Source organism: Nanorana parkeri, unplaced genomic scaffold, assembly GCF_000935625.1.
Source record: "Nanorana parkeri isolate BGI_ZX_2015 unplaced genomic scaffold, ASM93562v1 scaffold342, whole genome shotgun sequence".
Classification (NCBI taxonomy): Eukaryota; Metazoa; Chordata; class Amphibia; order Anura; family Dicroglossidae; genus Nanorana; species Nanorana parkeri.
Genome location: NW_017306610.1, coordinates 1134250 through 1145114, shown reverse-complemented (window position 1 = coordinate 1145114; position 10865 = coordinate 1134250).

The following is a 10865-nucleotide window of genomic DNA, read 5'->3' as shown; positions in this document are numbered from 1 at the left end:
GCAGTCTGCGCATTCGCAGTAGTAGGCTGAGCGCCGATCACGTGGGTGCTGTACACAGGAGATGTGGGGAGATCTTGGAGAGCGGTGTCTGGCCACTTGCAGAGTGCTAGCCAAGGGACTGGTACGTTAATGAATGTGGCTATGAATGTGTGAGGGGAATTAGGTGCCGAGTCGTGTCACCATGTTGTCAGATCTGTTTGGCTGGCCTTGATGCCGATTGGCTGGGAACGGCTCTATGCTACCGGAAGTACCGGTCCTCGGTATCAACGAGTACCGAAATTAAAGTATCGGTACTCGATACCGAAAAACCGGTATCCGTGCATCCCTACTATAAACAATACTTACTGAACTTATGCCTGAAGTGTGTGTGTGTGTGTGTGTTTGTGTGTGTGTGTGTGTGTATACACACTATATTACCAAACTTATTGGGACACCCCTCCAAATCATTGGATTCAGGTGTTCGGTGAAATTGACTTGCTACTAAATATTCCACGGTCACCTGTTAGTGGTATTATAACAAAGTGGCGGAAACTGGGGACAGCAGTAACTCAGCCACGAAGTGGTAGGGCACGTAAAATGACAGAGTGGGGTCAGTGCATGCTGAAGTGCACAGAAGTCGCAAACTGCAGAATCAATAGCTACAGACCTCCAAACTTTGTGGCCTTCAGATTGGCACAACAACAGTGCGTAGAACGCTTCATGGAATGGGTTTCCAGGGCCGAGCAGCTGCATCCAAGCCTTACATCACCAACTGCAAAGCATGGGCTGCAGTGGTGTAAAGCACATTGCCACTGGACTCTAGAGAAGTGGAGACGTGTTCTCTGGAGTGACGAATCACGCTTCTCTGTCTGGCATTCCGATGGACGTGTCTGGGTTTGGCGGTTGGCAGGAGAACGGTACTTGCCTGACTGCATTGTGCCAAGTGTAAAGTTTGGTGGAGGGGGGTATTATGGTGTGGGGTTGTTTTTCAGGGGTTGGACTTGGCCCCTTAGTTCCAGTGAAGGGAACTCTTAAGGCATCAGCATACCAAGACATTTTGGACAATTTCATGCCCCCAACTTTGTTTGGGGATGGCCCCTTCCTGTTCCAACATAACTGCGCACCAGTGCACAAAACAAGGTCCATAAAGACATGGATGAGCAAGTTTGGGGTGGAGGAACTTGACTGGCCTGCACTGAGTCCTGACCTCAACCCGATAGAAGACCTTTCCGATGAATTAGAGCGGATACTGGGAGCCAGGCCTTCTCGTCCAACATTAGTACCTGACCTCGCAAATGCGCTTCTGGAAGAATGGTCAAACATTCCCATAGACACACTCCTAAACCTTGTGGATGCCTTCCCAGAAGAGTTGAAGCTGTTATAGCGGCAAAGGGTGGGCCAACTCAATATTGAACCCTACGGACTAAGACTGGGATGCCATTAACGTTCATATGCATGTAAAGGCAGGCGTCCCAATACTTTTGGCAATAGTGTGTGCGCGTGTGTAACATTTAAAAAAAAAAAGAAATGTGGTTTATTGGGCGAATACTGTACACATTACAAAGCAATGCAGACGTGACACATGAGTGATCGTAAACACCAAAATTATTAAAGAAGAAGTTCTAGATTGTCCAATCAGTTCATGTGGTGACTAGGACCATGTTGATAGGAGGAGCATGCATAATGACGGTGATATGAGCACTGTCCTGCCTCTAGTTTTAGTGTCCAGTCACAAGCTGGAGTGGGCCCAGGAGCGTATGAGCTCAAGGAAATGGATTGAATTATACTGGCCATCAGACTGAAGGCATCTTGTGATGGAAAAGCAGTGGTGCAGGGAAGACCTCTGGATTGAAAGTAAATATTGCAACACTAGCTGTGTTTTTTTAATTTACCTTTTCATGGGCTATTCATTTAATTTATTTATTTTTTGGCAATAGTTCTGCTTTAACAACGTAAACGTTTTCTGTGTAAATACATTTCCATTGGGGAAGACATAAATATTAGTACAGTAAAGTTATTTTTTACTTCTCTATCTGAATAGAAATGCAGTATATAGTCACAGCAGACCGAAAACAATAGTCTCTATACGAGTTTAAATAAGCTTTTTTCATCTGTTTGCAAGCAGGGAAAGCTTATCACATTCCCTGCTTTACAGATAACCACTAGAGGGAGCATTAACAAATCTGTATATGACAGCCAAGAATTACAATTTGTATAAGCAAGCATTCAAAAACCTAAAAACAACGTTCTATTTGGATAAATGTTGCAGTAATAATATAAAATGTTTACTAAGCAAACGTAAACTATAGCTTCCTCTTATATAGAAACACTTTGTTTTACATATTGTAAGATCTGATACACTGATCAGCCATGCCAACATGGCCTTTTCTGATCTGTAAAGGTAACAAAATGCAAATGTACAGTGCATTTTATATGTAATAGTTTGTAGTCTGTCTTCATAAAGTTCTTAAAGTATATCCAAAGCCAAGTTTTGTTTTTCCTATTATTAGGTTTCCCAAAATTTTCTATCCTGGAGACACACCATAGTGAGTAAAGTCCTCTTTTACGCAGTCATCATTAAGTGTCTTTATTGAAAATCTTGTGAACTTGCCAATCAGGTACACAGAGCAATAAACACTTGATAGGGTTACTAATCCTACCCTGCTCTATCCAATCCTCCCCCCCCCCGCCCCCCCAATAAAAAACCCAAAACATTTGAGCTTTAAAAACCGGAATACGGTATATACAATATATTTTCAAGGCCAAAAAGGAGAAAATAACTTACATTTATTGTTTTAGGATTTACATATTTATCCAATTGCTGTTTGCCTTAGGTCTTCGAATAACTCAATTGTGTTGGACACATACTGCACATTAAATTTAGGCCCTAGCCTACCCATAATGGGTGCTTAATTTTTGGTGTAATGGGAGTGGTTGAGTTGATGAACTTGTATCTTTCAGGGACTCCATCGAGATCTTTGCTCCTTAATTTCCAGATCCTTCAGCCTACAGCTGCTGCGATGAGAGAGTTCCAACCCTACTGTTGGATTCTCAGTTCATGAATTGTTTTCAAAGTACGTACAATGCAGTAGAAGCAGAAACAATCCCTCATTTGATTTTTTGTTTGCAAAGCACATAGGTATAGCTTTGGTGTCTGCAAGTGATTAAAAAAAAAAGCCAGTAGTGGTTTCAACATAAAATTGCAAAGACTTTTAAATATACCACCATCTACAGTACATAATATCAAAAGATTCTGAGATCTCTCTGTGCGCAAGGTATAAGGCCAAAACGCAATACTGGATGCCTGTGATCTTCGGGCCCTCAGATAGCACTGCTGTAAAAACAGACATGATTCTGTGATGGACATCCCTGCATGGGCTCAGGAATACTTCCCAAAATCACGGTCTGTGAACACAGTTCGCTGTGCCTTCCAAAAATGCAAGGTAAAGCTCCATCTTGCAAAGAAACAATCTCTGAACAAGATCCAGAAACGCCATTGTCTTCTCTGGGCTAAAGCTCCTTTTTAAAATGGTCTGTTGCAAAGCTGAAAACTGTTCTGTGGTCAGACAAATCGAAATTTGACATTCTTTTTGGCAACCATGGGCGCTGCATTTTCCAGGCTAAAGATAAGAGCCTGCAGCTCAAAAGCCTGATTTTCTGCTGGTATGGGGGCACATTGGTGCATATGGAAAGGACAGCTTGGACATCTGGAAAGGCACCATTAATGCTGAAAGATATATCCAGGTTTTAGAGCAGCATATGCTCCCATTCAGGCGACGTCTTTTTAAGGGAAGTCCTTACATATCTCAGCAGGACAATGTTAAACCACATTTGGCATATATGACAACAGCTTGGCTCTGTAGTAGAAGAATCCAGGTGCTTAACTGACCTGCTTGTAGTCCAGACCTTTCACCAATCGATAGTTTTTGGTGCATTTTGAAACAAAAAATACGACAAAGATGACCCAGGACTGTTGAGCAGTTAGAATCCTTTATCAGGCAAGAATAGGATAACATTCCACTCCCAAAACTTCAGCAATTGGTCTCCGTTCCCAGGCGTTTACAGAGTGTTAAAAGAAGAGGGGATGCTACACCTTGGTAAACATGGCCTTGTCCCAAACATTTTGAGGCGTGTTGCTGCTATTTCAAAATTACCTTATTTTTTGTTTAAAGTGGTAAATTTTTTTCGGTTTACACATTTTGATATGTTTTCTATTCTAAAACATGGGTTTATGAGATTTGCAGATCATTTTACACAATGTCCCAACTTTTTTGGAATTGGGGGTGTAGTTCTATGTGTTTGCCTCATTTGTGCCATATTTTATTATTTAAGATTTTTTTACACATTAAGAAAAAAAATACTGAGAATGGAGGAGAGATCAGCGTTCTTCCACTTGCTAATCTCTCCTCTGGTCTCTGAATGCAGAAGTGATGTGTGTTACAGCACTTTCATCTTCAGCTGTCATTTCTCTAGATGCTATAGTACTTGTTTGCCTCATTTGTGATAGCAATAAAGTTAAGTGTAAAAAAAAAGTCAAATTTTAAAAAATTTTAAATAAATTGCGAAAACAGCGATCACATGTTAGATATAATTGCAAACATCGGAGTGCGAGCAATAATTCTAGGGCCATCAATCACTGATAACACTAAGCTGATGAGCGGTAAAAGCTTTTAAAGTGTCGCCTATGGCCAATTTTGGGGATGGTAGTTTTTTGCGATTTCGCGGGTACGCGCAATTTTAAAGCTTGAGATGTTTGGTGTCTATTTACCCGACGTGACCCCAAATTTTATATTTTACAAAAAAAAAAAAAAATTGGGTAATGTTTTATAACATAATGTAGGGAAAACCTTTTTTTCAAAATTTTTCAGAAACTTTTTTCGTTATAGAGTAAAATAAAAACCCCTAGTTGTGATTAAATACCCCCAAAAGAAAGCTCTAACTGTCCCTAAAAAAGATATAAATTTCAGTACAGCGTTGCATGACGAAATGTCCTGCAGCACTGAATGTTAAAAAATGGCCTGGACAGGAAGGGGATTTAACACCCCGGTCAGCAATTGGTTAAAGAGATACCAACACAAGCATATCCCAAGTGCTGAAAATGCAAATGTTGCTATTTACAACCCTTCCCCCCCCTAATTCAGTAAACTACCTATAATAATAATAATAATGTGCACCAATTAATTTTACAACTGTAATATGTATATAGCTGCAGCAACTGGAGTGTTTTTTTTTTCTTTCTTTTTTATATGCAGCCTTACACCTTTTTAAAAGTATGAAAAATAATGACCAGCATCATCTAAACCACTTCCTGTATGCCCAGGATGCCATAGACACACCCCCGGGTGGTGCTTTTGCAAATTTACAAAGCCAATGCTATTGTTAGGGGCCACACTTGAGGTCCTCTATATTTAATTTACCACCACTGAAATAATCTCTTACTATTGCCTATAAGCTCACATACAAAACACTTTCAACAATGCTTGAAGACCTTTTTAAAATATCTTAAACTCTATAGAAGACCTGCAGCTAGATGACACACTAAGCAGCCTATGCCTGACCTCACGCAGTTCCTTCTTTCATGATGACTTTTAATGTACGTCAGTAGATGTGTGGTAGCTTTAAAAATTGATCATGTAGAGACTTACATCAAGCTTATCCTCATTTTCCTAAGATCTGTGCCAGTTATATAACTGTGTGATTAATAGGGCAAATATCTGCTGAGCTCTGCCTGCTGATGTTAACCTTGTCTCAATAACTGTTTCACTGTCACTGAGTTCAGAGATCAGATACAGTATGTTATTTATATTTATTTACTGTTGTATTGTGAGCAAAGCAAAATCATTTAGAAGCAAAGAGTTTTTTGATAACTTTGTGCAAAGAGCAGTGATGTACAGTATAAGAGATTTATGATAAGATTTAGCATATTTTTGTTTTAGTATACAGCGGTTGTTATTACAATCTATTTGCCCATTGTGGAGAATTTTTCTGCTGTCCACATTGGAAATGAAGAAAAATGTCTGGTGCTTCCAATCTTTCTCTGCTTAAAAAAGGGGGGGGGGGAAAGACCGTTGTTTCATATTTATTCCTGCTGACCACACCTAAAGGGAAGAGAAATCTTCCCAACAAGAACACATACAGTAAAAAAAAACCTCCAATACTTCTCTGCTAAAAGCCAAACTTTTTTTTTTTTGGCTTTAGTCTTCTTTTGGGTCATAGGATTATATTTACTAATATACTCCTGTGATCCAGGCTCAGCATATAGCAGGCTACTACCTGATATCTGCTGACAGCACAGAGCCGCACTGCAGCCGAGAAAGATCCAACATCATTTTCGGGATCCACCCCACTACCTGTCAGCTGGCTCTGCCTCTCTAAAGCCAGAGCCAGCTATGGACGCCCCTCCCTTGTCTGTCCCTCCAATGAGCACTGGCGGAACGAAGAGAGGGGAGGGGGGGATCCTTGCAGGGAGCAGTAACTGGCCAACACCATTCTCTGCAGTAAGATGACTGAGCATTGGTTATGGTCTGTGTCCCATTTGGAGAGATTCATTCCTTTACTGTCCTTGTGACCACACAGTACTTTGAAGGTTACCTACTTAATGAAGTCACAGACCGCATTAAAAACCTGACAAGGGTCCTACGCCTTCTTCACTCTATCCAAAAAAGAAAATAATTTTTCCGTATTTGTGGTTGAACTGCTAAGTCGAGGATGGGTGGGAGAAAGTGTTAATTTCAGGGACATTATTCTCCTCGTTGGGGGCAAGGAGAATGAATTCCAAGTACAATGTATTGTAAGCTAAGGCATGAGGCACAGATATTTCCAGGAAAATTGTAGTGCAGAGATAGTGGGGCCATGATATTTGCAGCAGTGTCAAAATGTTGGAGATGTGGTGTACTGCAGAGCTAGGTATGGCAGCATTTCCAGAGGACCCCTTAACGGTAAAGTGCATCTAAAGGCTCCTGCATGCGTTTAGACTTATGGAAGTCTAAACAAGTACCAAATCCAGTTACTATGTGATGCACAAGCTTCAAAAACTTCCTTTTGCCTTCCCTGACTTAATTAAATCTCCCTTATTTGTGTCCCTTCCCAGACAGTGCAGCTCACAGTGGGAGGTTTTCAGCAACACAGGGAGTGCTGTCAACCAAGCAAGCAGTGGGCTGGACTAGGTGTGTTAGCAGTGACAATGCTGACAGCCATATCCCCTGCAGCATCTTCAGGAGCAGTGCAGCATTGTTACCACACCATCAGGAACAGAAAGCTGCATTAGGTGGACATCACTGACAGGCTGAGACTTTGCAGGAGGACTAGGAGAAATTTGTAAGTGCAGATATAGCACATTTTCTTTTTTAATGCGAGGCCATAGTTTTACGTTTATATTAAATATTCTGTACACACAAGCCCATCTTCTTCTTTTTTTTTTTTTTTTTTACCATGCTGGCATTTGCTAAATGAGTATTTTGTGCTAGTAATTTTAAGGTATAGACCCTGGCATGATTTCTCTAAATCAGTTTTGAAGGTCAGCTGAATGCAGGGTAACTATATTTTCACTGAAAGTTATTTTCCAGTATTGCAATTGGATTGTGTTGTGTACGCACGCATTTTAAATGCAAATAATACTTTCATATACAGTTCACACTATGATTTATACCACTGGCAGCAAAGAGATTTATGATCCAAAATGTGTATTAAGGACATGGTTACTTAATGTTGCCACAGCTAACACAATACTGTGTATTTCTCTGCTGCTTAGTAGACATGTGCACCAGCAAAAAAATTGTTTGGTTTCGTTTTGAAACTAAAAAAAATGTTTTGATAAGTTTTGATTCGGAATTAACGAAATTTGTTAGCGGTAGTCTTAGAGCCGAGGTGTCATCTGAAAAGAATTATGACACCTCGGCTCACAGACCAATAGTATTCGGAAACTCATGAATAGTATTCGGGAGTTCCCGAATGCTATGTAGCATTTGACAGCTGAGAATGTCAAATTGCCCGCAGACCCCCACAACCACTGGGTCAGGGTTGTGGGGAAGAGGCCCTTATCCCCACCCTCCCAATGCCGAGGGCACGTGGCCTGGTAAGCAGCAGAGAGGGGGGGCGCTCGATCGCCCCCCCCCCCCTTCCTGCCGGGCCAGTGCTCGAATCAAGGGTCTTGAAGGACTGTTAGGGGGCCATTTTTTGGGCCTGGGGTTCCCCTTTAAAATTCCTACCAGACCTGAAGGGTCTGGTATGGGTTATGGGGGGAACCCCATGCACTTTTTTGTGTGTTATAACTGGGGGGTCCCTCCTAACATTCCTACCAGACCTAAAGGGTCTAGTATGAATTGTGGGGGAACCTCCTTTTTTTTTTTTTTTCATCTGCAGGCTGTAAAAAAATTAAATTTCATTTTTTTTCCTGTCGTTTTGCTGCAACAAAACTCGTCCAAAACTGAATTTCGTTGCAGCAAAATGACATTAGGAAAAAAAAAGACCTTTTTTTTTTTTATTACAGTCTGCAGAAGATGAAAGCGTGAGGTTCCGTCCATAAAATAATTTCGGCTGGAGTACCGCTAACGAATTTCGGGATATCAGGAATTCGGATTAGTTTGCATTCGTCTTAACTGTAATTCGGAATGCATCCGAATCTCCGAATTTCGAAACGAACCGAATCGCACATGTCTACTGCTTAGCATTGCTGAATTTAAAACTGGGAAATCTTAGCACACTCTTTAACATAGTACCTAGTCTTTAGGGGCCTGTTCACACCAATATCGGAGGGAAACCGCAAGTCAATGGACGGTCCGTTGACTTGCAATTTCAACGTCCACTCACTTCTGTTCTGTTTCGTTGGTTCTTTTTTTTTCTCCTCTTTTTTGGCAATCTATTTTAATTGCCATGTCCAGAGTGGATACACATCTATGTATTTCTTTTTTTAACTTTTATTTTCAGTTGCAATTGCATCCTTTTTTCCATTAAGTTGTGTTGGCATGCTCTACTTTTTTTAATTGCACTGCAACGGAATGCAACAGATCGCAGCAGTGTGAACTGGTCTCATTCACACCCATACATTTTTTTAGTGCCCTTGCGATAGCATCCGTGGAAAAGCAGATCTGGAGTGAGTGGGGCTTTAAATAAAAAAAAATATTTGTGGTGTGCCGCATTTAGTGTAACCAGCGATGTTACATTGGTGAAACAGGACAAAAATTACAAAAAAGACTGAATCTACATAAGCACGCTACAAAGGATCACAAGCTGATTACTTGACAAAGACAAGCCCATACGAGGCATTTTAAAAATGCTCACCAAAAGAAAACTTTTGAACTACGAATGGAACTCTATTTGACTCAAGATAATAGACTCTATGTGGACCACAGTTTTCTTCTCACCTCTGTGACTCTTCCTCCCATCCTTCCCATTCCATTGCCCACTTTACTTTTATAACCCTGTATCTATGTGCCTTTTTTTCCCCCAGAGATTGCTGTCTTACAGATTTCTTCTTAAAGCCAAACTTTGGACAGGAGGACAGTTCAAATATATATTAAGTAGTGGGATTAGGGAACCTTCACAGGTCCAGTCATCCAGGATGCCTCCAGCGTAGTCAAAATTACTTTCGTCATTCTCACAATTAGTACAGCTCCCTCGGTACTTCCAAGCCACTCCAGGAGGCAGCAGCAATGGGTCTCATAGACCTCAATGCGGTTTCATCCCAGACCCCCTCTCTTCCTAGCCAATCACAAAATGGAGCCTGAGCCTGGGGCCCTTTGGTCAGGGATGTGACCACAGCACTGAGGTATATGAGAACCACTGCGCCTGCTTCCAGAGCGGCCCCCAAGTACAGTGGAAGCTGTACTAATCAGGTGAGTAAAGTAAAAGTTTTTTTTGAGGATGTTGGAGGCAGCCTGTATGATTGAACCTGTCAAGGTCTGTCTTATCCCCCCATATTAATTATATATTTATAACTGTCTTCCTGCCCGGAATTTGGCTTTAATATTTTGCTTAAGGTTTGTGTATCAGTACTGTTTGGACCTTTTTAAATGAAGGGGGTAGACCCTTAAAAGTTTGTCATGAAAACAAAAAAAAGTATCACAGGCAGTACTTAAATGTGTTGTTGTGAGTGCACCAATAAATCATCTTTTTACTAATGATTAAATTACAGAACATTTCTTTCCGTGTCCTGTAAATGCTGGTAAACAACTTTTGTTTTAGTCACAGGTTTATTTTCTTTTAATGAACGGAAGAACACATTGATTTTTGCTAAGGAGGGAACAGTAGGCTAATGTATGTTCCAGCTTCCCGTAGCCAGGCCACTGTTTTCTGATAGAAGTTAAGTAAGTGGTGACGTAGCATTGTGAACAGAGGACAGTCTTTAATGTTATGTGATATTTAGAAAGTAGGTTACTAGGTCAGGTACAGCTAGTCCTGAATGCTTGCCAGCGTCTGCTTTTTTACGCACTGTTAATAACCGAGTGACCTGCCATGCTGAAATGAGCTATGTGCGACCAGTGCTTTCCATGTGGATTTCAATGAACTTTGATTATTCATGATAATCAGATAGAGATACATACATACATACATACATACATACATACATACATACATACATACATACTGTAGGAGAATGGATGCTGCTTGATTGACATTCTCGGGTTCTAAGCAATTGTGCAACACTTTGTCATACTACGATGGAACTATGAAACTAATAGAAATATTGACTAATCATCGGTAATACAAAATATTAAAGGATATGTTTTGGAAGGATACGTGCATTTAGTAGCCTAGAATGGACATATCAATTCTGGATTACATTGTTAAATCACCCAAAACCAGACATCCCAACCTGCAAAAATGAATTCCTTTGTTGCTATATGCCATCACTTCAGGGAGGTGCTCTCGCACCCCCCCCCCCCCCC